A 21,598-nucleotide genomic window follows, 5' to 3' on the forward strand; every position below is an offset into this window, starting at 1 on the left:
AATGTCTGTGCTTTTTAATATGCTGTCTAGGTTGGTCATAACTTTCTTTCCAAGGAGTAAATGTCTTTTAATTTCATGGCTGCAATCAGCATCCGCAGTCTCCAACAAATATGGAGAACTACTTTGCACTTTAAAAAAAATTAATGGCTGCTGAGGCATGAAAATTAGTTATGGGGTTTCCTTCTTTCAGGAGATAGATACACATGAATACGGTCCTTCCAGAGGTCATGAATAAGACAAAGAACGGCTGGACAGGGAGAACTGGAGACATTTGGATGAGAGAAACCCTGGAGTAGGCAAGTCTCTTGAGTCACCTTCCCAACAGCCACCCATCCCGGTAGTGCCAAGCCCTGATTGACAGAGCAGTGCTGGCAAACCTTTTTACAGCATTTTGTTGGAGTTAGTGGAAGCAGTAAAAAGGGAAGAGAAGAGAGACAAGAAATGGGGCAAAAGCTTAGAATTTGAGTTGATGAAATTGCCCAAAAGACTCCACAGAAACAAAGTTGAATATTCAACTCGATAGATCATCTGCTTTAGAGTTGCCCTTTTCATTACCTGTGGCTTCAGTAAAGTTGGTAACACACAAATGCCTTGGTGCTTAATGGTCCTCACTGGGAACAACTAGATGAGGAAAAGGATAAGAACTCTCAAAAATGATTAAATGAACCATTTCCTGAATCTCTTCAGTAACCCTCTGAGACAAAAAGATTAGGAAAAATGTTAGCCACGTTTCTCCCTGGGGGCCTTCTGTGCTGTTCAAGTTTCTTGCTCTTCAAATACCATGGGGGTGGGGGTGCGTCTAGCCAATTTCATGTGATTCTCAAAGGTCAAGCTGTCTCAAATGACATGTGAGCTACAGAAGCTAAGCCGAAACCCATATGACAGCAGTGCCATCCAAAAGTGTCACATAACCTCAGAACATGGCCAAAATAATGAGTCCTCTTTGGATCAGAGATTTCCTATCAAAGTTTCTGAACAAAAGCTATCAGATCATGACAGCTTTTCTTTTCTGTCATTTCACTTAGATTTTTCTGGACTAGAAGTTCTTCTAAGACATATCTGAGCAAGTCTCTAAGAAGTGATGAACCCAGGGCAAGCTGATTAGTACTGGTTGTCATGGATACCTGTAGATAATCTGAATGTACAGCTGGTCATTATGTTGCTTCTTGGTGGTCTTAATGAAGCTACAGGAAACAGTTACTTAATCTGCCTGCTAGCTGGCTGGTTCAAACAAACAGCATTAGATGGAAGCACACCAATATTTTTAACACTTTCCTAGCTATTAATATTTCCCAGGTGGTGCAGATATGCAGATGACACCACCCTTATGGCAGAAAGTGAAGAGGAACTAAAAAGCCTCTTGATGAAAGTGAAAGAGGAGAGTGAAAAGGTTGGCTTGAAGCTCAACATTCAGAAAACAAAGATCATGGCATCTGGTCCCATCACTTCATGGGAAATAGATGGGGAAACAGTGGAAACAGTGTCAGACTTTATTTTGGGGGGCTCCAAAATCACTGCAGATGCTGACTGCAGCCAGGAAATTAAAAGACACTTACTCCTTGGAAGGAAAGTTATGACCAACATAGATAGCATATTAAAAAGCAGAAACATTACTTTGCCAACCAAGGTCCGTCTAGTCAAGGCTATGGTTTTTCCCATGGTCATGTATGGATGTGAGAGTTGGACTGTGAAGAAAGCTGATCGCCGAAGAATTGATGCTTTTGAACTGTGGTGCTGGAGAAGACTCTTGAGATTGCTTGAGACTGCAAGGAGATCCAACAGTCCATTCTGGAGGAGATCAATCCTGGGTGTTCATTGGAAGGACTGATGCTAAAGCTGAAGCTCCAATACTTTGGCCACCTCATGCGATGAGTTGACTCACTGGAAAAGACTCTGATGCTAGGAGGGATTGGGGGTGGGAGGAGACGGGGACAACAGAGAATGAGATGGCTGGATGGCATCACCGACTCTGTGGACATGAGTTTGAGTGAACTCCATGAGTTGATGATGGACAGGGAGGCCTGGCGTGCTGTGATTCATGGGGTCGCAAAGAGTCGGACACGACTGAGCGACTGAACTGAACTGAAGGTGGTGTTAGTGGTAAAGAACCCCCCTGCCAATGTAGGAGATGAAAGAGATGCGAGTTCAATCCCTGGGTCAGGAAGAGCCCCTGGAGAAGAAAATGGCAACCCACTCCAGTATTCTTGCCTGAAGAATCCCATGGACAGAGGAGCCTGGCGGGCTATAGAGTCACAGAGAGTTGGACACAACTAAAGACTTAGCTTAGGCATTAATAGCTGCCTCTCTCCCCTCAACCCAAATAAAATGGATCATTTGCCTGAATCTCCTTAACTCACTAATGACTCACTAGCAACCTAAGTCAACAGAGCTTTTATACATTTCTCCCCTACTTCTCCAAAATACCTTATTAGGTCAAGGATATGAATTTTACACTTGACATTGAGTTTGGCATTTAAGACATGTTTATAATATTTGTTGAATAAACAAAAGGTCCTTTCCCCCTTCTGGGGGTTGCCTTTCCCTTAGAATTCTTCTTCCGTGACTTTTTAAATGTGTAGCACAATCATATACTTAGGTCTTTGACTCAATTGTAACTTTTTATTGAGTCATTACTTTCTCTAAATCGACCTCTCCCTGATTAATTTCTTAGGCATCACCTTGTTGATCTTTTTTTCACAGGAATCATCACAACCTGCAATTACCTCATTTCTTTCTGTACTCTTTGACCGATACCTCTTTTATAAGTTATCTGAGAAAAGGAGCCTTGGGTGTAGTGTTTACAGCTTTCTCAACATTCAAAACATAGAAGGCATCAATTGCTATCAGAGGATGAATACCAGGTCTGGGCTGACAGAGGAATTCTGTAGTGGTGCTTTCTGCCAAGGAAGCAAACTAAGAAACGACCAGGTACCCAGGCAGTAGTTTCTGAGTGTGATTTTTGTCACTTCTGCGCTAGGTTTGCACTTACTTGCTAGGACTATGAGGTGTGGCACTTGATACCTATCTGTGCAGATGTCTGTACACAGAGCAGCCTTGCCAATGGAAGTCCATTGGCCAATGTCCAAATTCATAGAGCTCTTCACAGCTGCACAAGGATGCTAAAGATTTTTCTTTAACACACATGTAAATCTTTGTGATCTTTGACATTATTTTGTTCTGAGAATCCAACTTTTATCATTTCCCTTTTCTTAAGGAGGAGAGGATTTGGTTGTTCAATCAAAATATTTCCACATCTTAAAATACATTTAACCTTATTCCAAACTTCCACAAAACAGTGGTATTTTTGGAATGAAACATATTTCCTTATGAGGGTTACTTACCATCTTAAGTATTTGAATAAATTTTCCTTTAAGCTCTGCATGTATACACAAAGGCTTTCAAGTATCTATTGAAGCATGCAAATTTTTTTTTTCTTTTTGGAAACTTCGATTTATCTTGTTCTAAATGCTTTGATTTACTAACATGGCAAATCTCCTTTTAATTAGGTAATTAAAATTCTGGGTAATGTCATCATGGGAGAACTGGCATTCTTCAAATTCTCTTTAGGACAAAGTTATGGTTTTGGAACATATGTTCACTTCCCTTAAGAGTTTAATATTTCTTGATGAAGAGAATTTTTTCCATGAAAATAAATAACTTACCTCAACTCTGCATATAGCTGTTGAATACTCCATGTCCGTTTGATGTCAAAAGCTAATGTGGAAAAATATTTTGTTGTGGCCAAACACTTTATTTTGTGTTACTTTTCATGTGTAAATGTCACAGAATGGCTCAGTCAGGAAAAGTAAATTTGTGAGCATTTTTAAAATAAGCCTTGACCTGCTGGAAAGTAGAAAGTGAATTATTGTGTGTGTGGGGGTGGGGGGTACTGAAAAATCAGGAAGTCCAATATAAAACAATATTTCCCATAAACCTTTATCAGTAAACATCCCACATCACGTAGATATTTTTGATATATTTTTGTTACTCAAATTCAGTATTTTTATCAGAACCAGTTTTTAAGTGTCAGCCAGCCTTCTTTCTATGTCTCATCCTTTCCAATAAAGCAAGGACCCTTCAGCCTGGCATCCAGGGTCTTCATAGTCCATTGCTTGGGTTTTCTTTCACCTCTTTCCTACACTCAATTTTTCAGGCACACTGAGGAGGATTCTCCAACCTCAGATAACAGACATAAAGATTCAGACTTCTGTGCTTCTCTGTATGATGTTTCCTCTTTATTCTTCCCAGCTATACGGCCTGCATAAACAATTAATTCCTCTGTGCTTCAACTTGATATATCTAGTTATCAAATTAATTGTTCATAAATGTGTCTCCTCGTCACCCCCACCTCCTCCACTCCTCCAGAACAGAAATCATTCCTTATTCATTTCAGTGTTCTTAGTACAGAGTATCACGTGAACACACTCTGGCCTATGTAAACACACACCTGTTGTCTCAGCTTTATCAGTTTTTAAAATCTGCTCGTATGTTTTTCTGCTTTGCTTTGATTTTTCCAACTATTTCCAGAAAAAGAAGTTATTATATATAATATATAATATAAAATATATATAAGAAGTTATTATATATACATATACAAACATATTCAAGGAAATAGGGGAAAAACAAAAGAATGGGAACGACTAGAAATCGTGTCAAGAAAATTGGAGATACCAAGGGAAAATTTCATGCAAGGATGGGCACAGTAAAGGACAGAAACAGCAAGGACTTAACAGAAATAGAAGAGATTGAGATGAGATGGCACAAATACACAGAAGACCTATTCAACATAGGTTTTTAATGACCCGGACAACCACGACAGTCATTCACCTAGAGCCAGACATCCTGGTATGAAGTCAAGTGGGCCTTAGGAAGCATTACTAAGAACAAACTCAGTGGAGGTGATAGAATTCCAGCTGAGCTCTTCAAATCCTTAAAGATGATGCTGTTAAAGTGATGTACTCAATATGTCACCAAATCTGCAAAACTCAGCAGTAGCCACAGGACAGGAAAAGGTCAGTTTTCATTCTAATCCCAAAGGAGGGCAATTCCAAAGCTTGTTCAAACTACTGTACAATTGTGCTCATTTCACATGCTAGCAAGATAATGCTCAAAATCCTTCAAGTTAGGCTTCAGCAGTACATGAACCAAGAACTTGCAGATGTACAAGCTGGATTTAGAAAAGGCACAGGAAGCAGAGATCAAATTGCCAACATCTATTGAATCAAAGAAAAAGCAAGGGAATTAAAAAAAAAACCTACTTCTGCTTTATTGATTACACTAAAGCCTTTGATTTTAGTCAAAGTGAAAATCGCTCAGTCGTGTCTGACTCTGTGACCCCATGGACTATAGAGTCCATGGAATTCTCCAGGCCAGAATACTGGAGAGGGTAGCCTTTCCCTTCTCCAGGGGATCTTCCCAACCCAGGGATTGAACCCATTCCCGCATTGAAAGCGGATTCTTTAACAGCTGAGCCACATGGGAAGTCCAAAAATACTGGAGTGGGTAGCCTATCCCTACTCCAGCGAATCTTCCCAACCCAGGAATTGAACCGAGGTCTCCTGCAATGAAGGCTAATTCTTTACCAAATGAGCTATCAGAAAATGCTTTTGAGTGTGTGGATCACAACAACTTGAATATTCTTAAAGAGATAGGAATACCAGGCCACCTTACCTGTCTCCTGAGAAACCTGTATGGAGGTCAAGAAGCAACAGTCAGACATGGACAGGGAACAAAGAACTGGTTCCAAACTGAGAAAGGAGTTCATCAAGGCTGTATATCATCACCCTGCTTATTTGACTTCTAGGCAGAGTACATTATGTGACATGCAGGGCTGGATGAAACACAAGCTGGAATCAAGATTGCCGGGAGAAATATCAATAACCTCAGAAATGCAGATGATATCACTCTAATGGCATAAAGCGAAGAGGAACTAAAGAGCCTCTTGATGAAAGAGGAGAGTGAAAAAGTTGGCTTAAAACTCAGCATTCAGAAAACTAAGATCATGACATCCGGTCCCATCACTTCACGGCAAATAGATGGGGAAACAGTGGAAACAGTGACAGATTTTACTTTCTTGGCCTCCAAAATCACAGTGTATGGTGACCACAGCCATGAAATTAAGACACCTGCTCCTGGAAGGAAAGCTATGCTAAAGCTAGACAGTGTATTAAAAAGTAGAGACATTACTTTGCCAACAAAGGTCCATACAGTCAAAGCTATGGTTTTTCTAGTAGTCATGTACAGATGTGAGATTTGGACCATAGAGAAAGCTGAGCACTGAAGAACTGATACTTTCAAACTGTGGTGCTGGTGCTGGAGAAGACTCTTAAGAGTCCCTTGGACTGCAAGGACATTAAACCAGTGAATCCTAAAGGAAATCAACCCCTAAATATTCATTGGAAGGACAGATGCTGAAGCTCCAATATTTTGTCTACCTGATGCAAACAGCAGACTCACTGGAAAAGACCCTGATGCTGGGGAAGATTGAAGGCATGAGGAGAAGGGAGTAACAGAGGATGAGATGGTTGGATGGCATCACCAATTCAATGGACATGAGTTTGAGCAAGCTCTAGGAGATGGTGAAGGACAGGGAAGTGCGCATGCTGTGGTCCATGGGGTCACAAAGAGTCGAACAGGACTGAGGGACTGAATAACAACAATATACATACACATGTGTGTATATATATATATATGCATACATGATACACATATAGATATGTATATATAAAACATAAAATGCTTTCTGTTAATATTTGGTGATTTAAATAATGGTCAAAGAACTGATAGAGCCTGCACTCCTACGTATTTTTTGAAGAATTCTTACTCCTACATATTTCAAAAATATTACATTGACTGTCATGCAATATTACTGGGTGAGTTGTTCAACTGAATAGCCACATCTTCCCTCTTCTCTTTAAAGCAGAGGGAAATTTACGTGCATTATTCTGAGGACTAGTTGGAAATATCAAGATTGTTTACTCCTTAATGATTCTTACTAATTTAAATAATTCATACCATATGAGTAAGTCACTGAGCCAGGAGTATACTGGGAAATCAAGTGAAGAAGAGCATATTTGCTGAAAGCCCTGATAAAAACTCTAGAAAGAGGGAAATCTATCCCAAGAAACAGTGTGTCTATTATTAGCAAACTGTGATTCATATGAAAACAAAATCATATATCAGATTAATTGTCTCTCTCAATCTGCTAACATAAAGTACTCTTCCATCTTTGTTTCTCTGGTACAATAGAAAACTGCAAGAAATTCAGCTTCTTTTGTTGAAGTCAGATCTATTAATACATATAGAAGTGATATTTTATGGTCATAACTTCATCTTTGATTTCACTGGATTATAATACACTGATGAAAACACTGACTCAAGGTGTAGCAGTGTGTGGTGAGTGAGGTTCTGTGAAGCTAAGCAAACAGACTGTCTTTGCAGCCAGTGCAACTATACAGAAGGTCAATCTAACTGAGATCACTGTTCCAACATTATAATATTTACTGAGCATATATTAGAACTACTAGAACGCCTACTGTGTACATAAGAATGTGTACCAAGATTTGCTTTTCTAAATGCCTATTAAAATAGTAAGTTGCATAAGTCCACCAATTTCTGGACACTCTCCTTCCATAGCATTGTGTCTATCCTTAAATTAAAGCCAATCTTTAAAATTCCAACAAAGAATACACCAAAATAATTTAAGGGAGTAACTGGAAGAATAAGTTTAGATGGCGGAAAAAAATTCTGTTTCAGAAATCTTAATAAATCATTTTTAAATGCTACAAAGGGACTGGCTATAATTTTTTTTGTCAGTATCTAGAAAGAGACAGGAATTCTATGAGGAATGGTTGAAGACAATCTACCTTCTCTCATCACAAAGGACATGAAGCATTTTCCCATCCAAAGTTTGAATCACTGTTAAGACATTCCACATCACATATGAATTTTCAAATTATTTGAAGGTTAAGTAGCTAACTATTTCAATTTTTTCTACTGCAGAATAAGAAAAGTATACTTCTATAATGAGAAATACTTTTTTAATATTCTGTAAGTAGCAAAGTCATTTTTCATTTTCAGAACATTGCAACATGCAATTATTTGATTTGCCTGGCCTTCTTTTTGGATCGCTTTTACAGAAAATGTTATTTGAAGAAGAGTGGGAAAGAAATAGACATAAAAGAATTAAATAACAATTCTGATAATTGGTGTACAGTGGTTCTTCAGCTCAAAACAATGGAATATTGTACAAGGAAAGATCACCTCTACAAAGAGATCATAATGAAATGCAAAACATTGCCAGCTTAGACTGTGCTCATTAAAGTTGTAAGACTGTAATCCTGTGACCTTTCTCAGAGGTGGCATTCAGCACTTGATAGTTGTTTCATGCTATTTGTATATGCATCTGTGTTTAAAGAGATCAGAGCAAAGCCAGAAAGTAAACGCAAATTGTTAGAATCCACTAATGCCTAATGGGATCTTTCTCCCATTACAGAACCAACAAAAATTCCTTAACCTTATTTGGAAGTTACTTTGAGCAAAAATTATATACACATACACACACACCTCATATAATCTATTGGCTTTCTTTTTTCTTATTAATGTAATAGTTTTACATTCTAAAGAGTCTCAAGATGAAAATACTATAATACTACTGCCCTCTCCTCTAGAAACCAGATGATGCAACAGTTCAGATTATGGTTTCTGAAGCCAAAATGCTCAAAATCCTGCCTCTTCCACTCAAAGTATATGAACTTCAAATATGCTCTCCACTTTTCAGTTTTCCTGCTTAAAATGAGGATAATACCTTCTTCACACAGTTGCTAAGAAGTATCACCCCACATAGGGAAAAAAAGCAGACTATAAATATTGCCTGATACTGTTGTATTAAAAGTAACACTTTCATTCCTACTCTAAAATATTGTTAGACATTAAATGGTAGACAAAATTTTGTTCATAACCATGTAAAAAAAAAGCAATAATTGTGTGATTTTCTTTTTCCAGAAACTAATTACAAGCATCATAAGTGACAGGTTTTCTGTGAACAAGGTTTTTTTTTTCTTTACTCTTTATTTTTATTATTATTTTTAAAATTTATTTTGGCTGCAATAGGTCTTTGCTGCTTTCTCTGGCTGTGGCCAGCAGGGGCTACTCTGCACTGCAGTGTGGGCTTCTTATAGTGGTGGCTTCGCACTGTGGATGTTCATTGGAGGGACTGATGCTAAAGCTGAAACTGCAATACTTTGGCCACCTCATGCGACGAGTTGACTCACTGGAAAAGACTCTGATGCTGGGAAAGGTTGGGGGCGGGAGGAGAAGGGGACGACGGAGAATGAGATGGCTGGATGGCATCACCGACTCTGTGGACATGAGTTTGAGTGTACTCCGGGAGTTGGTGATGGACAGGGAGGCCTGGCGTGCTGTGATTCATGGGGTCGCGGAGAGTCGGACACGACTGAGCGACTGAACTGAACTGAACTCGCACTGTGGAGTTCGGGCTCTAGGACGTGGGCTTCAGTAGTTGCAAGCTGTGGCTTCTACAGCGTGGGCTTAGTATTTGTGGCACATGGGATTACTTGCTCCACAGCAAGTGGAATCTTCCTGGACCAGGGATCGAACCCATGTTTCCTGCATTTGCAGGCGGATTCCCATGCACTGTACCAATAGGGAAGTCTTGTGAACAAGGTTTGATTTGTCACTTATTTTCTATGTTCAATGTTTGCTAATTCACTCATTTGGTTATTTGGAGAAGAAATTTTAAAAACCCTGAAAATAAAAGTTTAATTTTATCCTCATAAATAAGCTCAATATTAATAACTTTCTATTCTTCACACATGAAATTATTTTAAAATATAATTCATCATTTCTAAAATAGCTACATTATAATTATTTTAGACTTTAAAATAAAATATATATATTTCCTTAATAACATTATATATTAATATTTATATGTTGGGTAATGTCTTTGTAAGAAATAGAAGAGTTATAAGAATGGGTCTGCAACACATAGTTAAATCAAAAATATTGTTTTTCTTGAGAAATTTTTTTAGGGCCTATATGGTAGTAAGGTGTTTAAATTCTATTTGAGATAGAAAAGATTAGTTTCAAGTAGACTATGAAAAGTCAAGTATGTGTACCTCTAGAGCAATCACTAAATCGACTATATAAAGAAATGTAGTAAAACATACACTAGACAAACTAAAAAGAAATATTAAAAACATTCAAAGAAAACAAAAGGAGGCAGGGAAAGAAAAACAGGAATAAAAAGGAAGAAATAAGATAAATAACAAATGTTAAAATTAAATTCAAATTTATAAATAATCATATCAAGTATAAATGATCTGAGGACCCCAATTTAAAAGGCAAAAATTGTCAGAATGGATTTGATTTAATGACCTATCCATATTCTGTTTATACTTATTCAAATGTAGTAAACTTTGCAATTTAAAAAGTAAAAAGGTAAAGATATACCACATAAACACTAATCAAGGTAAAACAGGGGTGGTAGACTTCATACAAAAGTAGACTTCAGAGTAAAGAAATTAACCAAGGCTAGAGAGGCAAACCACATAATGGTAAAAGAGTTAATTTACCAAAAAGAATAAAACAGCCCTAAATCTGTATGGACCTAAGAACAGAGCTTAAAAATACAGAAAGAAAAACTGACAAAACTAAAAGAAGAAATAGACAAATACACAGATACATTGCAAAACTTCAAAACTTCTTTTGAAGCAGAATGCTGGCTGCCAGGGGCTGGGAGTCTAGAGAAATGGGGAGGTACTAGTCAAAGGGAAAAAATACCAGGTATAAGATGAATAAGTTCTAGAGATCCAAGGTATAGCATGGTAACTACACTTAACAGCAATACATACTTGAAAACTGGTAAGAGAGTAAGTCTCAAATGTTCCTATCACCAAAAGGAAAAAGTAATTATATGAGGTGATGTAGATGTCAACTAACTCTATTGTGGTAATCATTTCACAATATATGTGTATCAAATCATCACATTACACACCTTAAACTTACATAATGCTATATGTCAGTTATATCTCGATGACGACAGGAAAAACAAAAACTCTCCCCTCAATCAATATAAATAGTAGAAAGTCAGAAAGGTTATATTAGAACTGTCCAACACAATCAATTATAATTAAGTGACATTTGTAAAACAGTCCACCCAGCAACACCAGAATAGACATTCTTAAAACTGCACCTGGAACAGACACAAAAATAGACTATATCTTGGATGAGAAAACAAACCTGAGCAGATTTAAAGAATTTAAATCATATAAATGATGTTCTCCGAAAATAATGTAATTAATCCAGAAATCAATAACAGAACTGTAACAGGGAAAATTCTACACACTTAGAAAATAAGCAACAAATCCCTACATAATCCATAGGTCAGAGGAAATCTCAAGGAAAATTATAAAGCAATTCAAAGTGAACAAAATAAAAATACAATGTATCAAAATGTATAGCATACAGCTAAAACAGTGCTCAGAGAGAAATTTCTAGCAATCATTGCTTATGTAGGCAGTACAAGCTTTGAAAAGTTCCAACATATATGAATTTCAGTTACCACAGTTTAACTAAATAATACTAGTCCCTAGTTCAGTTCAGTTCAGTTGCTCAGTCGTGTCCGACTCTTTGCGACCCCATGAATCTTTGCGACCCCATGAATCGCAACACGCCAGGCCTCCCTGTCCATCACCAACTCCCGGAGTTCACTCAAACTCATGTCCATCGAGTTGGTGATGCCATCCAGCCATCTCATTCTCTGTCGTCCCCTTCTCCTCCAGCCCCCAACCTTTCCCAGCATCAGAGTCTTTTCCAGTGAGTCAGCTCTTCACATGAGGTGGCCAAAGTATTGGAGTTTCAGCTTTAGCATCAGTCTTTCCAATGAACACCCAGGACTGATCTCCTTTAGAATGGACTGGTTGGATCTCCTTGCAGTACAAGGGACTCTCAAGAGTCTTCTCCAGCACCACAGTTCAAAAGCATCAATTCTTCAGCAATCAGCTTTCTTCACAGTCCAACTCTCACATCCATACATGACCACTAGAATAACCACAGCCTTGACTAGACGGACCTTTGTTGGCAAAGTAATGTCTCTGCTTTTTAATATGCTATCTAGGTTGGTCATAACTTTCCTTCCAAGGAGTAAGCGTCTTTTAATTTCCTGGCTGCAATCAGCATCTGCAGTGATTTTCGAGCCCTCAAAAATAAAGTCTGACACTGTTACCCCATCTATTTCCCATGAAGTGATGGGACCAGATGCCATGATCTTAGTTTTCTGAATGTTGAGCTTCAAGCCAACCTTTTCGCTCTCCTCTTTCACTTTCATCAAGAGGCTTTTGAGTTCCTCTTCACTTTCTGCCATAAGGGTGGTGTCATCTGCATTTCTGAGGTTATTGATATTTCTCCCAGCAATCTTGATTCCAGTTTGTGCTTCTTCCAGCCCAGTGTTCCTTATGATGTACTCTGCATATAAGTTAAATAAGCAGGGTGACAATATACAACCTTGACATACTCCTTTTCCTATGGTCAGGAAGCAACAGTCAGAACTGTACATGGACCTGAGCTATCAGGGAAGCCCAGAGTATACTGTAGTGTAAACATAATTTCATGGAGAACCAAATAAATTGTGTACAATGCTTTATCGTGATGTTTGCTTCATTGTGGTGGTCTGGAATTGAACTCACAATCTCTCATAGGTATGCTGCAATCCTCTGTCATTCACGGAGCTTTACCACCCAGGTGTGTCAGCTGTATCCCGAGGTTGGCTGTCCTCATGGCAGGAAAGTAACAATAGCAGCTCCAGGCCTCACATAAATATGAGACACCATCCAGAAGAAAGAGAACTGTTCTCTTCAGTTCAGTTCAGTCACTCAGTCATGTCCGACTCTTTGCGACCCCATGAATCACAGCATGCCAGGCCTCCCTGTCCATCACCAACTCCCAATAAATGCCATGGGCTTCACTCTGACTGGAACAGCTCAAAACCAGTATGAACCAATCACTATGAAGAGGGTGATGAGACTGCACTATGGGCTAAGCCAATCAGAGTCCAGTTCTAAAGCTAGTTGTTGTTCAGTTGCTACATTGTGTCCAAGTCTTTTGCGACCCCATGGACTGTAGCCTGTCAGGCTCCTCTGTACATGGAATTTCCCCAGCAAGAATACTGGAGTGGATTGCCATTTCCTTCCCCAGGGGATCTTTGCAACCCAGGGATCACACCCATGTCTCCTGCACTGCAGGCGGATTCTCTACCAGTGAGCCACCAGGGAAGCCCAAAGCAAGAGCTCAGGCTGATTATCTGGACTAGTGGTTCCTCTATTGTAAAGGAGGGATGGAATTGCTGAAGAAGTAACAATAGTGTCCACTGCAGAAAAACTCACATTTAAACAGAGGCTGTGCCTGCCTAATAATCATTTAGATACCAACTGGAAAGGTCTTATTCTTCATTCTAATAACACAAATATGTAATCAAGTATGCAGGATGGAAGCTATTTACTTATTTGGTCAACCAATCATTTGAAAAAATGGTTAGAGAATTGAATCATTATTTCACTATTTAACAAGACACCTTGATAGATCAAGTATCCAAAGTGGTTAAATTTTTATATGGGTGTATATTCAGACTGTGTTTATATAGGTCTATAATTTTTCAAGAATTTTTACTGGCAGTTTTAAAAATTAATTAAGGCAACAAGTAACATTCATTTTAACAAGAGTAATCAACAACTAAGTACTAATACCATTACATTTTCTCTGTATAATGTAAATTCAACCCCTTGAGAATTTGAGGAGTTTTGAGGCAAAGAGCTTCTTTCTTCTGCAAGTTGACATATAACAGATTTATTACTGCTTTCTCCTCCACCCACAAATTTACTTGCAATTTTATCAGATCAACTGGTTGTTTTGGCACCATAAAGCCACAATATATATTCAAGCTGTTCACCCACTAAATGAACTACAATATTATGGAAGCATTTTCATATGCAAATGAAGTGCACCAAACGGAAAACCAACAGCAGTTTCCTCTAAAATTTGAAAATCAACTTTTGAAATTGATCTTCTTTAACCATCTGGTCATAGCACTAAATGACTTAGTAGAAAAACTGTCTCCCATTTTTATTGGCTCGAGAGAGGGTAAATGTTTGTTTTTAATACGTTTTGTTAATCTTGTATTCAAAGGAACCAGAGGAGAGCCACTTATATTAGTATATCTACTATAGAAAGCTCAGATACCTACTGTGTACATAGTCTATTTTTGATCTACAATTGTTCTTTTCCACCTACACCCACTTAATGTTTCACTGTTATTCTCTTCCATTTACATAGTTCTTTTTTTTTAAAAAAAGTTTTATAGATACAAAAAGATCTTTTCAGTTCTTTATTCTTTTGACTTATTTTCTTATCCTGACTGATTCATGGTTATGCCCCTCCTGTATTTTAATTATGCTGTGTCATCCTCTACCTAATTTTCCTTAGCTAACTTAGAGCAAAGAACCATGCATATCCACTGAGTCTCTTTTATTCTTGAAATACAATATACACATTATTTCTTTGATGATTTCCAGATCAATATATTTTCAAAGAATTGAATATTCTTCTTCACAAATTCACAGAAAGAAATTGTGCTTCTCTATTTTTTGTAAGATTTAGTCCTCAGGGACTAAAGTCCTTGAGACTCTCTAGAACAGAAAAAAGATTGCAAACAATTTTATTTATAGAAAAGGAAAGTCTGTTAACTGAGCAACTGTAAGAACTGTTCACATATAAGATTTTAGAAATTTCAAAACCACATACTTATCTTACTCTTTGTAGGACTACAGTTCTGTTCCAAATTATTAAAAATGAAAAATTAATTTCCTAAACCAATATAACATTCTATAGCTGAAAAGATTAGAAATAGACCCTCAAGAGGACAAATTTTCACAATCAAAGCTATTTCCTTTAGCTATTTCCTCTTTAATGCAAGGTGTCCGGAAACAAAAATATATTGATTTCAACATTCAGAAAACAAAGATCATGGCATCTGGTCCCATCACTTCATGGGAAATAGATGGGGAAACAGTGGAAACAGTGTCAGACTTTATTTTGGGGGGCTCCAAAATCACTGCAGATGCTGATTGCAGCCATGAAATTAAAAGACGCTTGCTCCTTGGAAGGAAAGTTACGACCAACCTAGATAGCATATTAAAAAGCAGAGACATTACTTTGCCAACAAAGGTCCATCTAGTCAAGGCTATGGTTTTTCCAGTGGTCATGTTGGACTGTGAAGAAAGCTGATCACCGAAGAATTGATGCTTTTGAACTGTGGTGCTGGAGAAGACTCTTGAGAGTCCCTTGGACTGCAAGGAGATTCAACCAGTCCATTCTGAAGGAGATCAGTCCTGGGTGTTCATTGGAAGGACTGATGCTAAAGCTGAAACTCCAATACTTTGGCCACCTCATGTAAAAAGTTGACTCACTGGAAAAGGCTCTGATGCTGGGAAGGATTGGGGGCGGGAGGAGAAGGGGACGACAGAGAGTGAGATGGCTGGATGGCATCACCAAGTCAATGGACATGAGTTTGAGTGAACTCCGGGAGTTGGTGGTGGACAGGGAGGCCTGGCGTGCTGTGATTCATGGGGTCGCAAACAGTCGGTCATGACTGAGCAACTGAACTGAACTGAACTGAATGACCTTTGATACACTGACACCTTTTCCTACTGGTATAAGTGAATCTTTAACTAGGAAGGAAGGGAGGAGATAGGAAGGGAGAGAGGGAAAAAAGAAAAGGAATGAAAAGAGTAAGAAAAGAAAGTCATTGTTTTGTAAGGATACCATTGTCTTATACTCTTGGGGAGACATATGCCAAGTAATTTAGTAATTATATGATCAAAGGAATTTTCATGCTTTTTGCTCCACTGAAATAACTAAGTAACCCAAAGGCAAAAGGTCCCAAAGAAGGCAAAGCTAATGGTCTTTCTGTTATAAATTCACCTTTGCAGCTGGTCACAGTGAGGAAAGGACTCTGGCCTTTGGTGTTCTGCACACATACCATCCAACCTCAACTGAACTTCAGGGGGATACCATACCAGCCCACCCCATCCCACCCCAGCACTGCAATGACATCACACTGACTTGTCTTCAGATCCCAGCCTCTACTCCCATCCCTTCTCATAATCTCTTGTGTTGTTTTCCTCCATATGTAGAAAGGAGAAAATTACAGCACCAACCTCAGAACTGATATGAAAACTAAACGAGACAATATATTAAAAATATAAAACACATAGATTTTTCTTAAAACTAAATTTCCACTCTCTCTTTAAAAGATCTAGAATAAAATTGTTTTTTAAGTCTTTTCCTGATCCATAGAGGGAGGGTGGAAGAAAATTTTCACATGTCAACCATTCATGTCATTCAAAGATACTGCCTCATTATGATCAACGTTATTTGTTTTTTCTTCCCACACAGCAAACGATACACCTCCAGTATCAAAAAATGGTGCAATAATTTAATAAAGAGAAAGTTGGTTCCCTTGTATTTTTCTTCAAAAAAAAAAAACCCACAACTAAGCATTATAATAGCAAATTTCTATAAAGTGCTTACCATCTACCATAGACATATATTAGTCATTCAATCCTTAAAACCCTTGTACTATTATTACTATATTCATTTTACAGATGAGAACATTAGGTAAGACAGAACTTAATTTTCCCAAGGGCACCAAGCCAAAGAATGGTAGAGATGTGCTTTGAACCAAGAAGAAGCTACGCGTTTTAACTACCATACGCTATCTCCCCATGGGTGAGAGACTTAATTGGTCCATCCTCTCATTAACGCCAAGCATTTGGTTCCTCCTGGATGTGAACCAGTTCTTTTCTAGGAGATGTCTGTGATGCCCCTCTTGAGATGGCAAGTTGCAATTTTCTATCCAGAGGAGAAAACAGTACATATACAACACAGCTCTAGCCTCTAGCAATTTGGCCTTGAGCAACGGGACAAAGCGCCTTGGAAACAAACATCTTTGATCATTTAGTTTTAATGATTGCTAATAAAAAGTCATACAGAATGCATCCATTTTCCTCTTGCACTCACAATTAAGTGGGAGAATTGTTGCAAAATCTGCAGGAACTTGAAGCATCTTACACAAATACTTTTGGAAATGGTACAAATCTAACATTTCACTGCCATGTAATTAATTAGTATCACCCGGTGATGAGAGCTAGTATGATGGATCTTGAGCTGGATTATGGTGGGTTTTGAATGGCAATTTATTCCCTAAATGTTACCTTCATTATCTACATGTGATGACCTAGGTTTTATGTGCTCATGGTGTATCTTTTGGGATTCCTAGGAGGCACTAATATTACTATTATATTTTTTATATTACTATTATATTGCCAGTGCAGGAGACATAAAAGACGCAGGTTCGATCCCTGAATCAGGAAGATCCCCTGGAAGAGGGCAACCCACTCCGGTATTCTTGCCTGGAGAATCTTAATGGACAGAAGAGCCTGGAGGGCTACAGTCTATAGGGTCACAGAGTTGGACACAACTGAGCAACTTAGCACGCACACACAGTGTGTCTTTCAGTAGCTCAAAACAACCTTTTTATGGTAGATGCTGTAACATGCTCCCTCCAGAACACGTATTCCCCTAGTTTGGGCAACTAAAATAAGTTCCCTAGAAATGAACGCGTTGCATTCTGAGAGTGCATTTGTAAGTCAATTTGTTCTTAAGTCCAACAAAGTTAGCTTAGATACCCAACTAACACAGTCGGCTATATACTGCCACTTTTATTCCTGTGTCTGGACATCCTGGGCTTGAAATAAAGATACTGTTCTACTTACTGTACTCTACACAGTATTGTACAGTGGAGCACACAAAAGCACAACCACTTTTGTGGGTGCACAAAAGTGCCAAAAGGATGCACGCACATGCCAGAAATGAGAACTTATGTGATCTGACACGCGAATGCACACTAGCATCTCTGAAAGTTGGCAACTTGAAGGTTGCTGTGCAAGGGACTTACTCTAATGATTGCTAAGAGTTTTCAGCCGAGCCTCTTTCTGGGAATTACTTGTGCATAGAATCACTTCACCCAAATTTCCTCCCTCTCCTCTGGGTCAGCCCACACCCAGTGATGGTTAATATTGGGATCTAAAGTCCTTACCCCTTTGCCTTATTCAGAACACTCCGTGGACCATTCCAGCTCCTCATCTCATGGGATCAGCTGAGGTCTTTGTTGGACCACATTCAAGTTTGGCTTCACTCTCAGCCAATCCTACTTCATCCTCCCAGAGCTATGGACCCCATAAGAATTCCCCCAACAAATCTCCTGCCACAAACCTCTGCTTCAGAATCTGCTTTCTGGGAATCTGACCTGAAACAATTGTTTAACAAAATTAGTCTCCATATTGTGTGTGTGTGTGTGTGTGTGTGTGTGTGTGCGCTAAGTCACTTCAGTCATGTCTGACTCTTTATGACCCTATGGACCATAGCCTGCCAGGCTCCTCTGTCCGTGGGATTCTCCAGGAATGAATGTTAAAGTGGGTTGCCATGCCCTCCTCCAGGGGATCTTCCTGAGTCAGGGATCAAACCCATAACTCCTAATCTCCCTCATTGGCAGGCAGGTTCTTTACCACTAGCACCACCTGGGAAGCCCCAGTCTCCATACTGTCTGGTGCAAATATTTCCTGCTTCATCTTCTGCCTTCCCATGATGAACGATATTTGTATTCTGTGATATACTGGCGGTGTCCCTGGCAAGGACATTTTCTCAGGTCAATATAATTATGAAAATTGCTTCAGTCAGGCACTGTCATTGAAGGACTTTATTATAAACTCAACACACGAGTCAATCCCATAACATCATCTAAGAAATCTTTAAAATTTCATATTGAAAAAGATAGTACAGTCTGCAAAATAAACAGCAATAATTTTATTGGACGATTGGCTCAACCTGTGAAATTCAAGTCTCTTTTAAGAGTGGCTAGCAGTTCAATGGAAGATTATGATTTCAGTGATCATAAAATTTCATAAACCACTGATCTCAGGCAAAATATGGAGCATGTTCTTCCAGAATACGTTGCTTTCCCTCCGATTCTTCACAAGAATACGTGCATCTCTTCAGAGCTTTCCATTTTGTTTGCTCAAGATTAAGACATCATCATTCTAATAAATGGAGAGAGACAACATCAAAGCAAGGTGTGCTCCATAGCCCAGAGCTTTGTTCAATTACCAACCAATATCAAAGCATCTTCTTTATATATTTTGCTGATTTTGTGCAGCGCTTTTCTCAACATAAATAGACTTTTATAACCAGAAAAAAACATTCTGTTGGACAAGAGCTTAAAAATAGGCATACACGTACCCACATACACAATAGTAACTCTCTAACAACAAAACCTTTTGCTTTTACAAAACTATTCCAGTCTTAGAGCACCCTACTGGCAACTACAAGATCTTAAATAAAGCTATACATTTGGGGGTCTACATAAACCTAAACAATTTTCCAAAGAATCTAAAATCTGAACCTAAGACTAGGATTAATGAATTCTTACTGTACTCACCACCCAAGCTTCCTAGATGTGTAACTTTGCGCTTCCTGATTATTTTTATTGATTTAACATAATAGTTAGAAATATCTCTTCCCTGGCGGCTCAGTCAGTAAAGAATCTGCCTGCAATGCAGGAGACCCAGGTTTGATCCCTGGGTCAGGAAGATCCCCTAGGAGGAAGAAATGGCAATCCATTCCAATATTCTTGCCTGGAGCATTTCAGGGATGATCTCCATATTTCTTTGCACTTTTATCTCCGGTCTAAAAAAAGGAGAGATTTAAACCCAAATTTGTACTGATTTACTCTTGTTTTACTTACAGTGAACTGTCTTTTCCACAGATGGCTGCAATGATATTTCCCATCTTGTTAGCTTTTCTTACAACATGACCATGACATCTCTCCCATGAAGTTATAGTGCCTTTCTTTGAAACTGGATTCCTGTGACTGCCTTATCAGGAGTATGACAGAAGTAATACAATGTGGATTTCAAGGCTAGGTCATAAGGTGCATGTGCTTCAGCTTTGGTCTCGGGAGGTACGCTCTCACAGCAGTTGCCATGCTGTGCCGTGCTCGCTCAGTCGTGTCCAACTCTTTGTGCCCCCACGAACTGTAGCCCACCAGGCTCCTCTGTCCATGGAATTTTCCAGGCAAGAACAATTGGGTTAGGTTGTCATTTCCTCCTCCAAGGGATCTTTCTGACCCAGGGACTGAATCCACGTCTCTCGTGTCTCCTGCATTGGCCGGCGGATTCTTTACCATTGAGCCACCTGGGAAGTCGCCGTGCTATAAGAAGCCCAAGAAACCTGAGCAAAGGTATAAGGGAAAATCCTCTCTGAAGGGCAAAATTGGGTTAGGCTCTCCCTTATATACTTTCACAGTACTGTGTATTTTTCCTACAAATCAATTAAAACAATAGTAATCAATTAATTTCTTGAATATTTATTCAATTGTCATCAACTTCTTCCTCTAGAATTTAATTTCAGGAGGACCCAAACTAGTCAGTCTTATCTTTGCCTGCTTCTGTCTAGAATGCCTGCCATGTAATGGACCATCAACAAATGCTGACCAAATTCAAAAAGGGACAAAAAGGGCAAGCAGTTGGCAAGACCTCACATCAGATGTTTGTGACCTTAAGAATAAGGTACAGCTCTTTCAAAGGATTTGAAAGCTTACAAAGAGACCATGACTACTGCCCTAAAAATTAAATGCTAATAAAGTTTAAATCTGAGAAAAGCTGGGCATACAGGAAATGTTTATATGTACGGCATGTTTTCCCAGATCACAGTTATCTGGCTCCACATCCCTCTTTTTTGGCAGAAATGCCTTCCTTTTTCAATCCTCTCACAAAGCTTGGAGTCCCAATCAGGATGTTTGAGATGTGCCTCTGGAATAGAGCAGCTCATTTGCATGGCAATGCCTTCATTATGGGCTTCCTTGATGGTTCAATGGGTGAAGAATCCACCTGCAAGGCAAGAGACACAGGAGATGTAGGTTTAACTCCTGGGTTAGGAAGATCCCCTGGAGAAGGAAATGGCAACCCACCCCCTCCAGTACTCTTGCCTGGAAAATCCCATGGTCAGAGGAGCCTGGTGGGCCGCAGTCCATGGGGTTGCTACAGTCGGACACCACTGAGCGACTTCACTTTCATGCATTGGAGAAGGAAATGGCAATCCACTCCAGTGTTCTTGCCTGGAGAATCCCAGGGACGGGGGAGCCTGGTGGGCTGCCGTGTATAGGGTCGCACAGAGTCGGACACGACTGAAGCGACTTAGCAGCAGCAGCAGAATGACAGGGCTATAAATGATTATATTGAGTTTCTGTTCACATCTCTTCCAAAATCTTGCTGGAAACATTGGTTAAAAACCATTAGCTAACATCTCTCATGGGGATACCAGATAAGTAAGTGTCATGAAATGAGTGTTTCTCCACATTCCTTAAAGTAGCCCATGCTTCTCCAGTGTTGCAATCCAAAGGACATTCCCTCAAGGTCAATCCCATGTTTCAACACATTAAAACTGAGGTTGTTTCCCAAGTCCCAGGAAG

At 39.1% G+C, this 21,598-nt stretch overlaps 1 long non-coding RNA gene across 2 annotated transcripts in view; it reads right to left on the reverse strand.

Annotated features, from left to right (window-relative positions):
• Window positions 1-18,718: 18,718 nt before the first annotated feature.
• The window catches only part of LOC129553101 (uncharacterized), a 105,859-nt gene continuing 102,979 nt past the window's right edge, over window positions 18,719-21,598 (reverse strand). Inside the window, exon 5 of one of the 2 annotated variants that reach the window (XR_016037365.1) lies at window positions 18,719-19,169. This is a non-coding gene — a long non-coding RNA (uncharacterized LOC129553101). Of the gene's footprint in view, window positions 21,018-21,598 lie in introns of both variants that reach the window. The other variant, XR_008685392.2, reaches the window with a different exon arrangement.

Source organism: Moschus berezovskii, chromosome 1 (assembly GCF_049115385.1).
Source record: "Moschus berezovskii isolate FMDL1 chromosome 1, NW_MosBer_1.0, whole genome shotgun sequence".
Lineage (NCBI taxonomy): Eukaryota > Metazoa > Chordata > Mammalia > Artiodactyla > Moschidae > Moschus > Moschus berezovskii.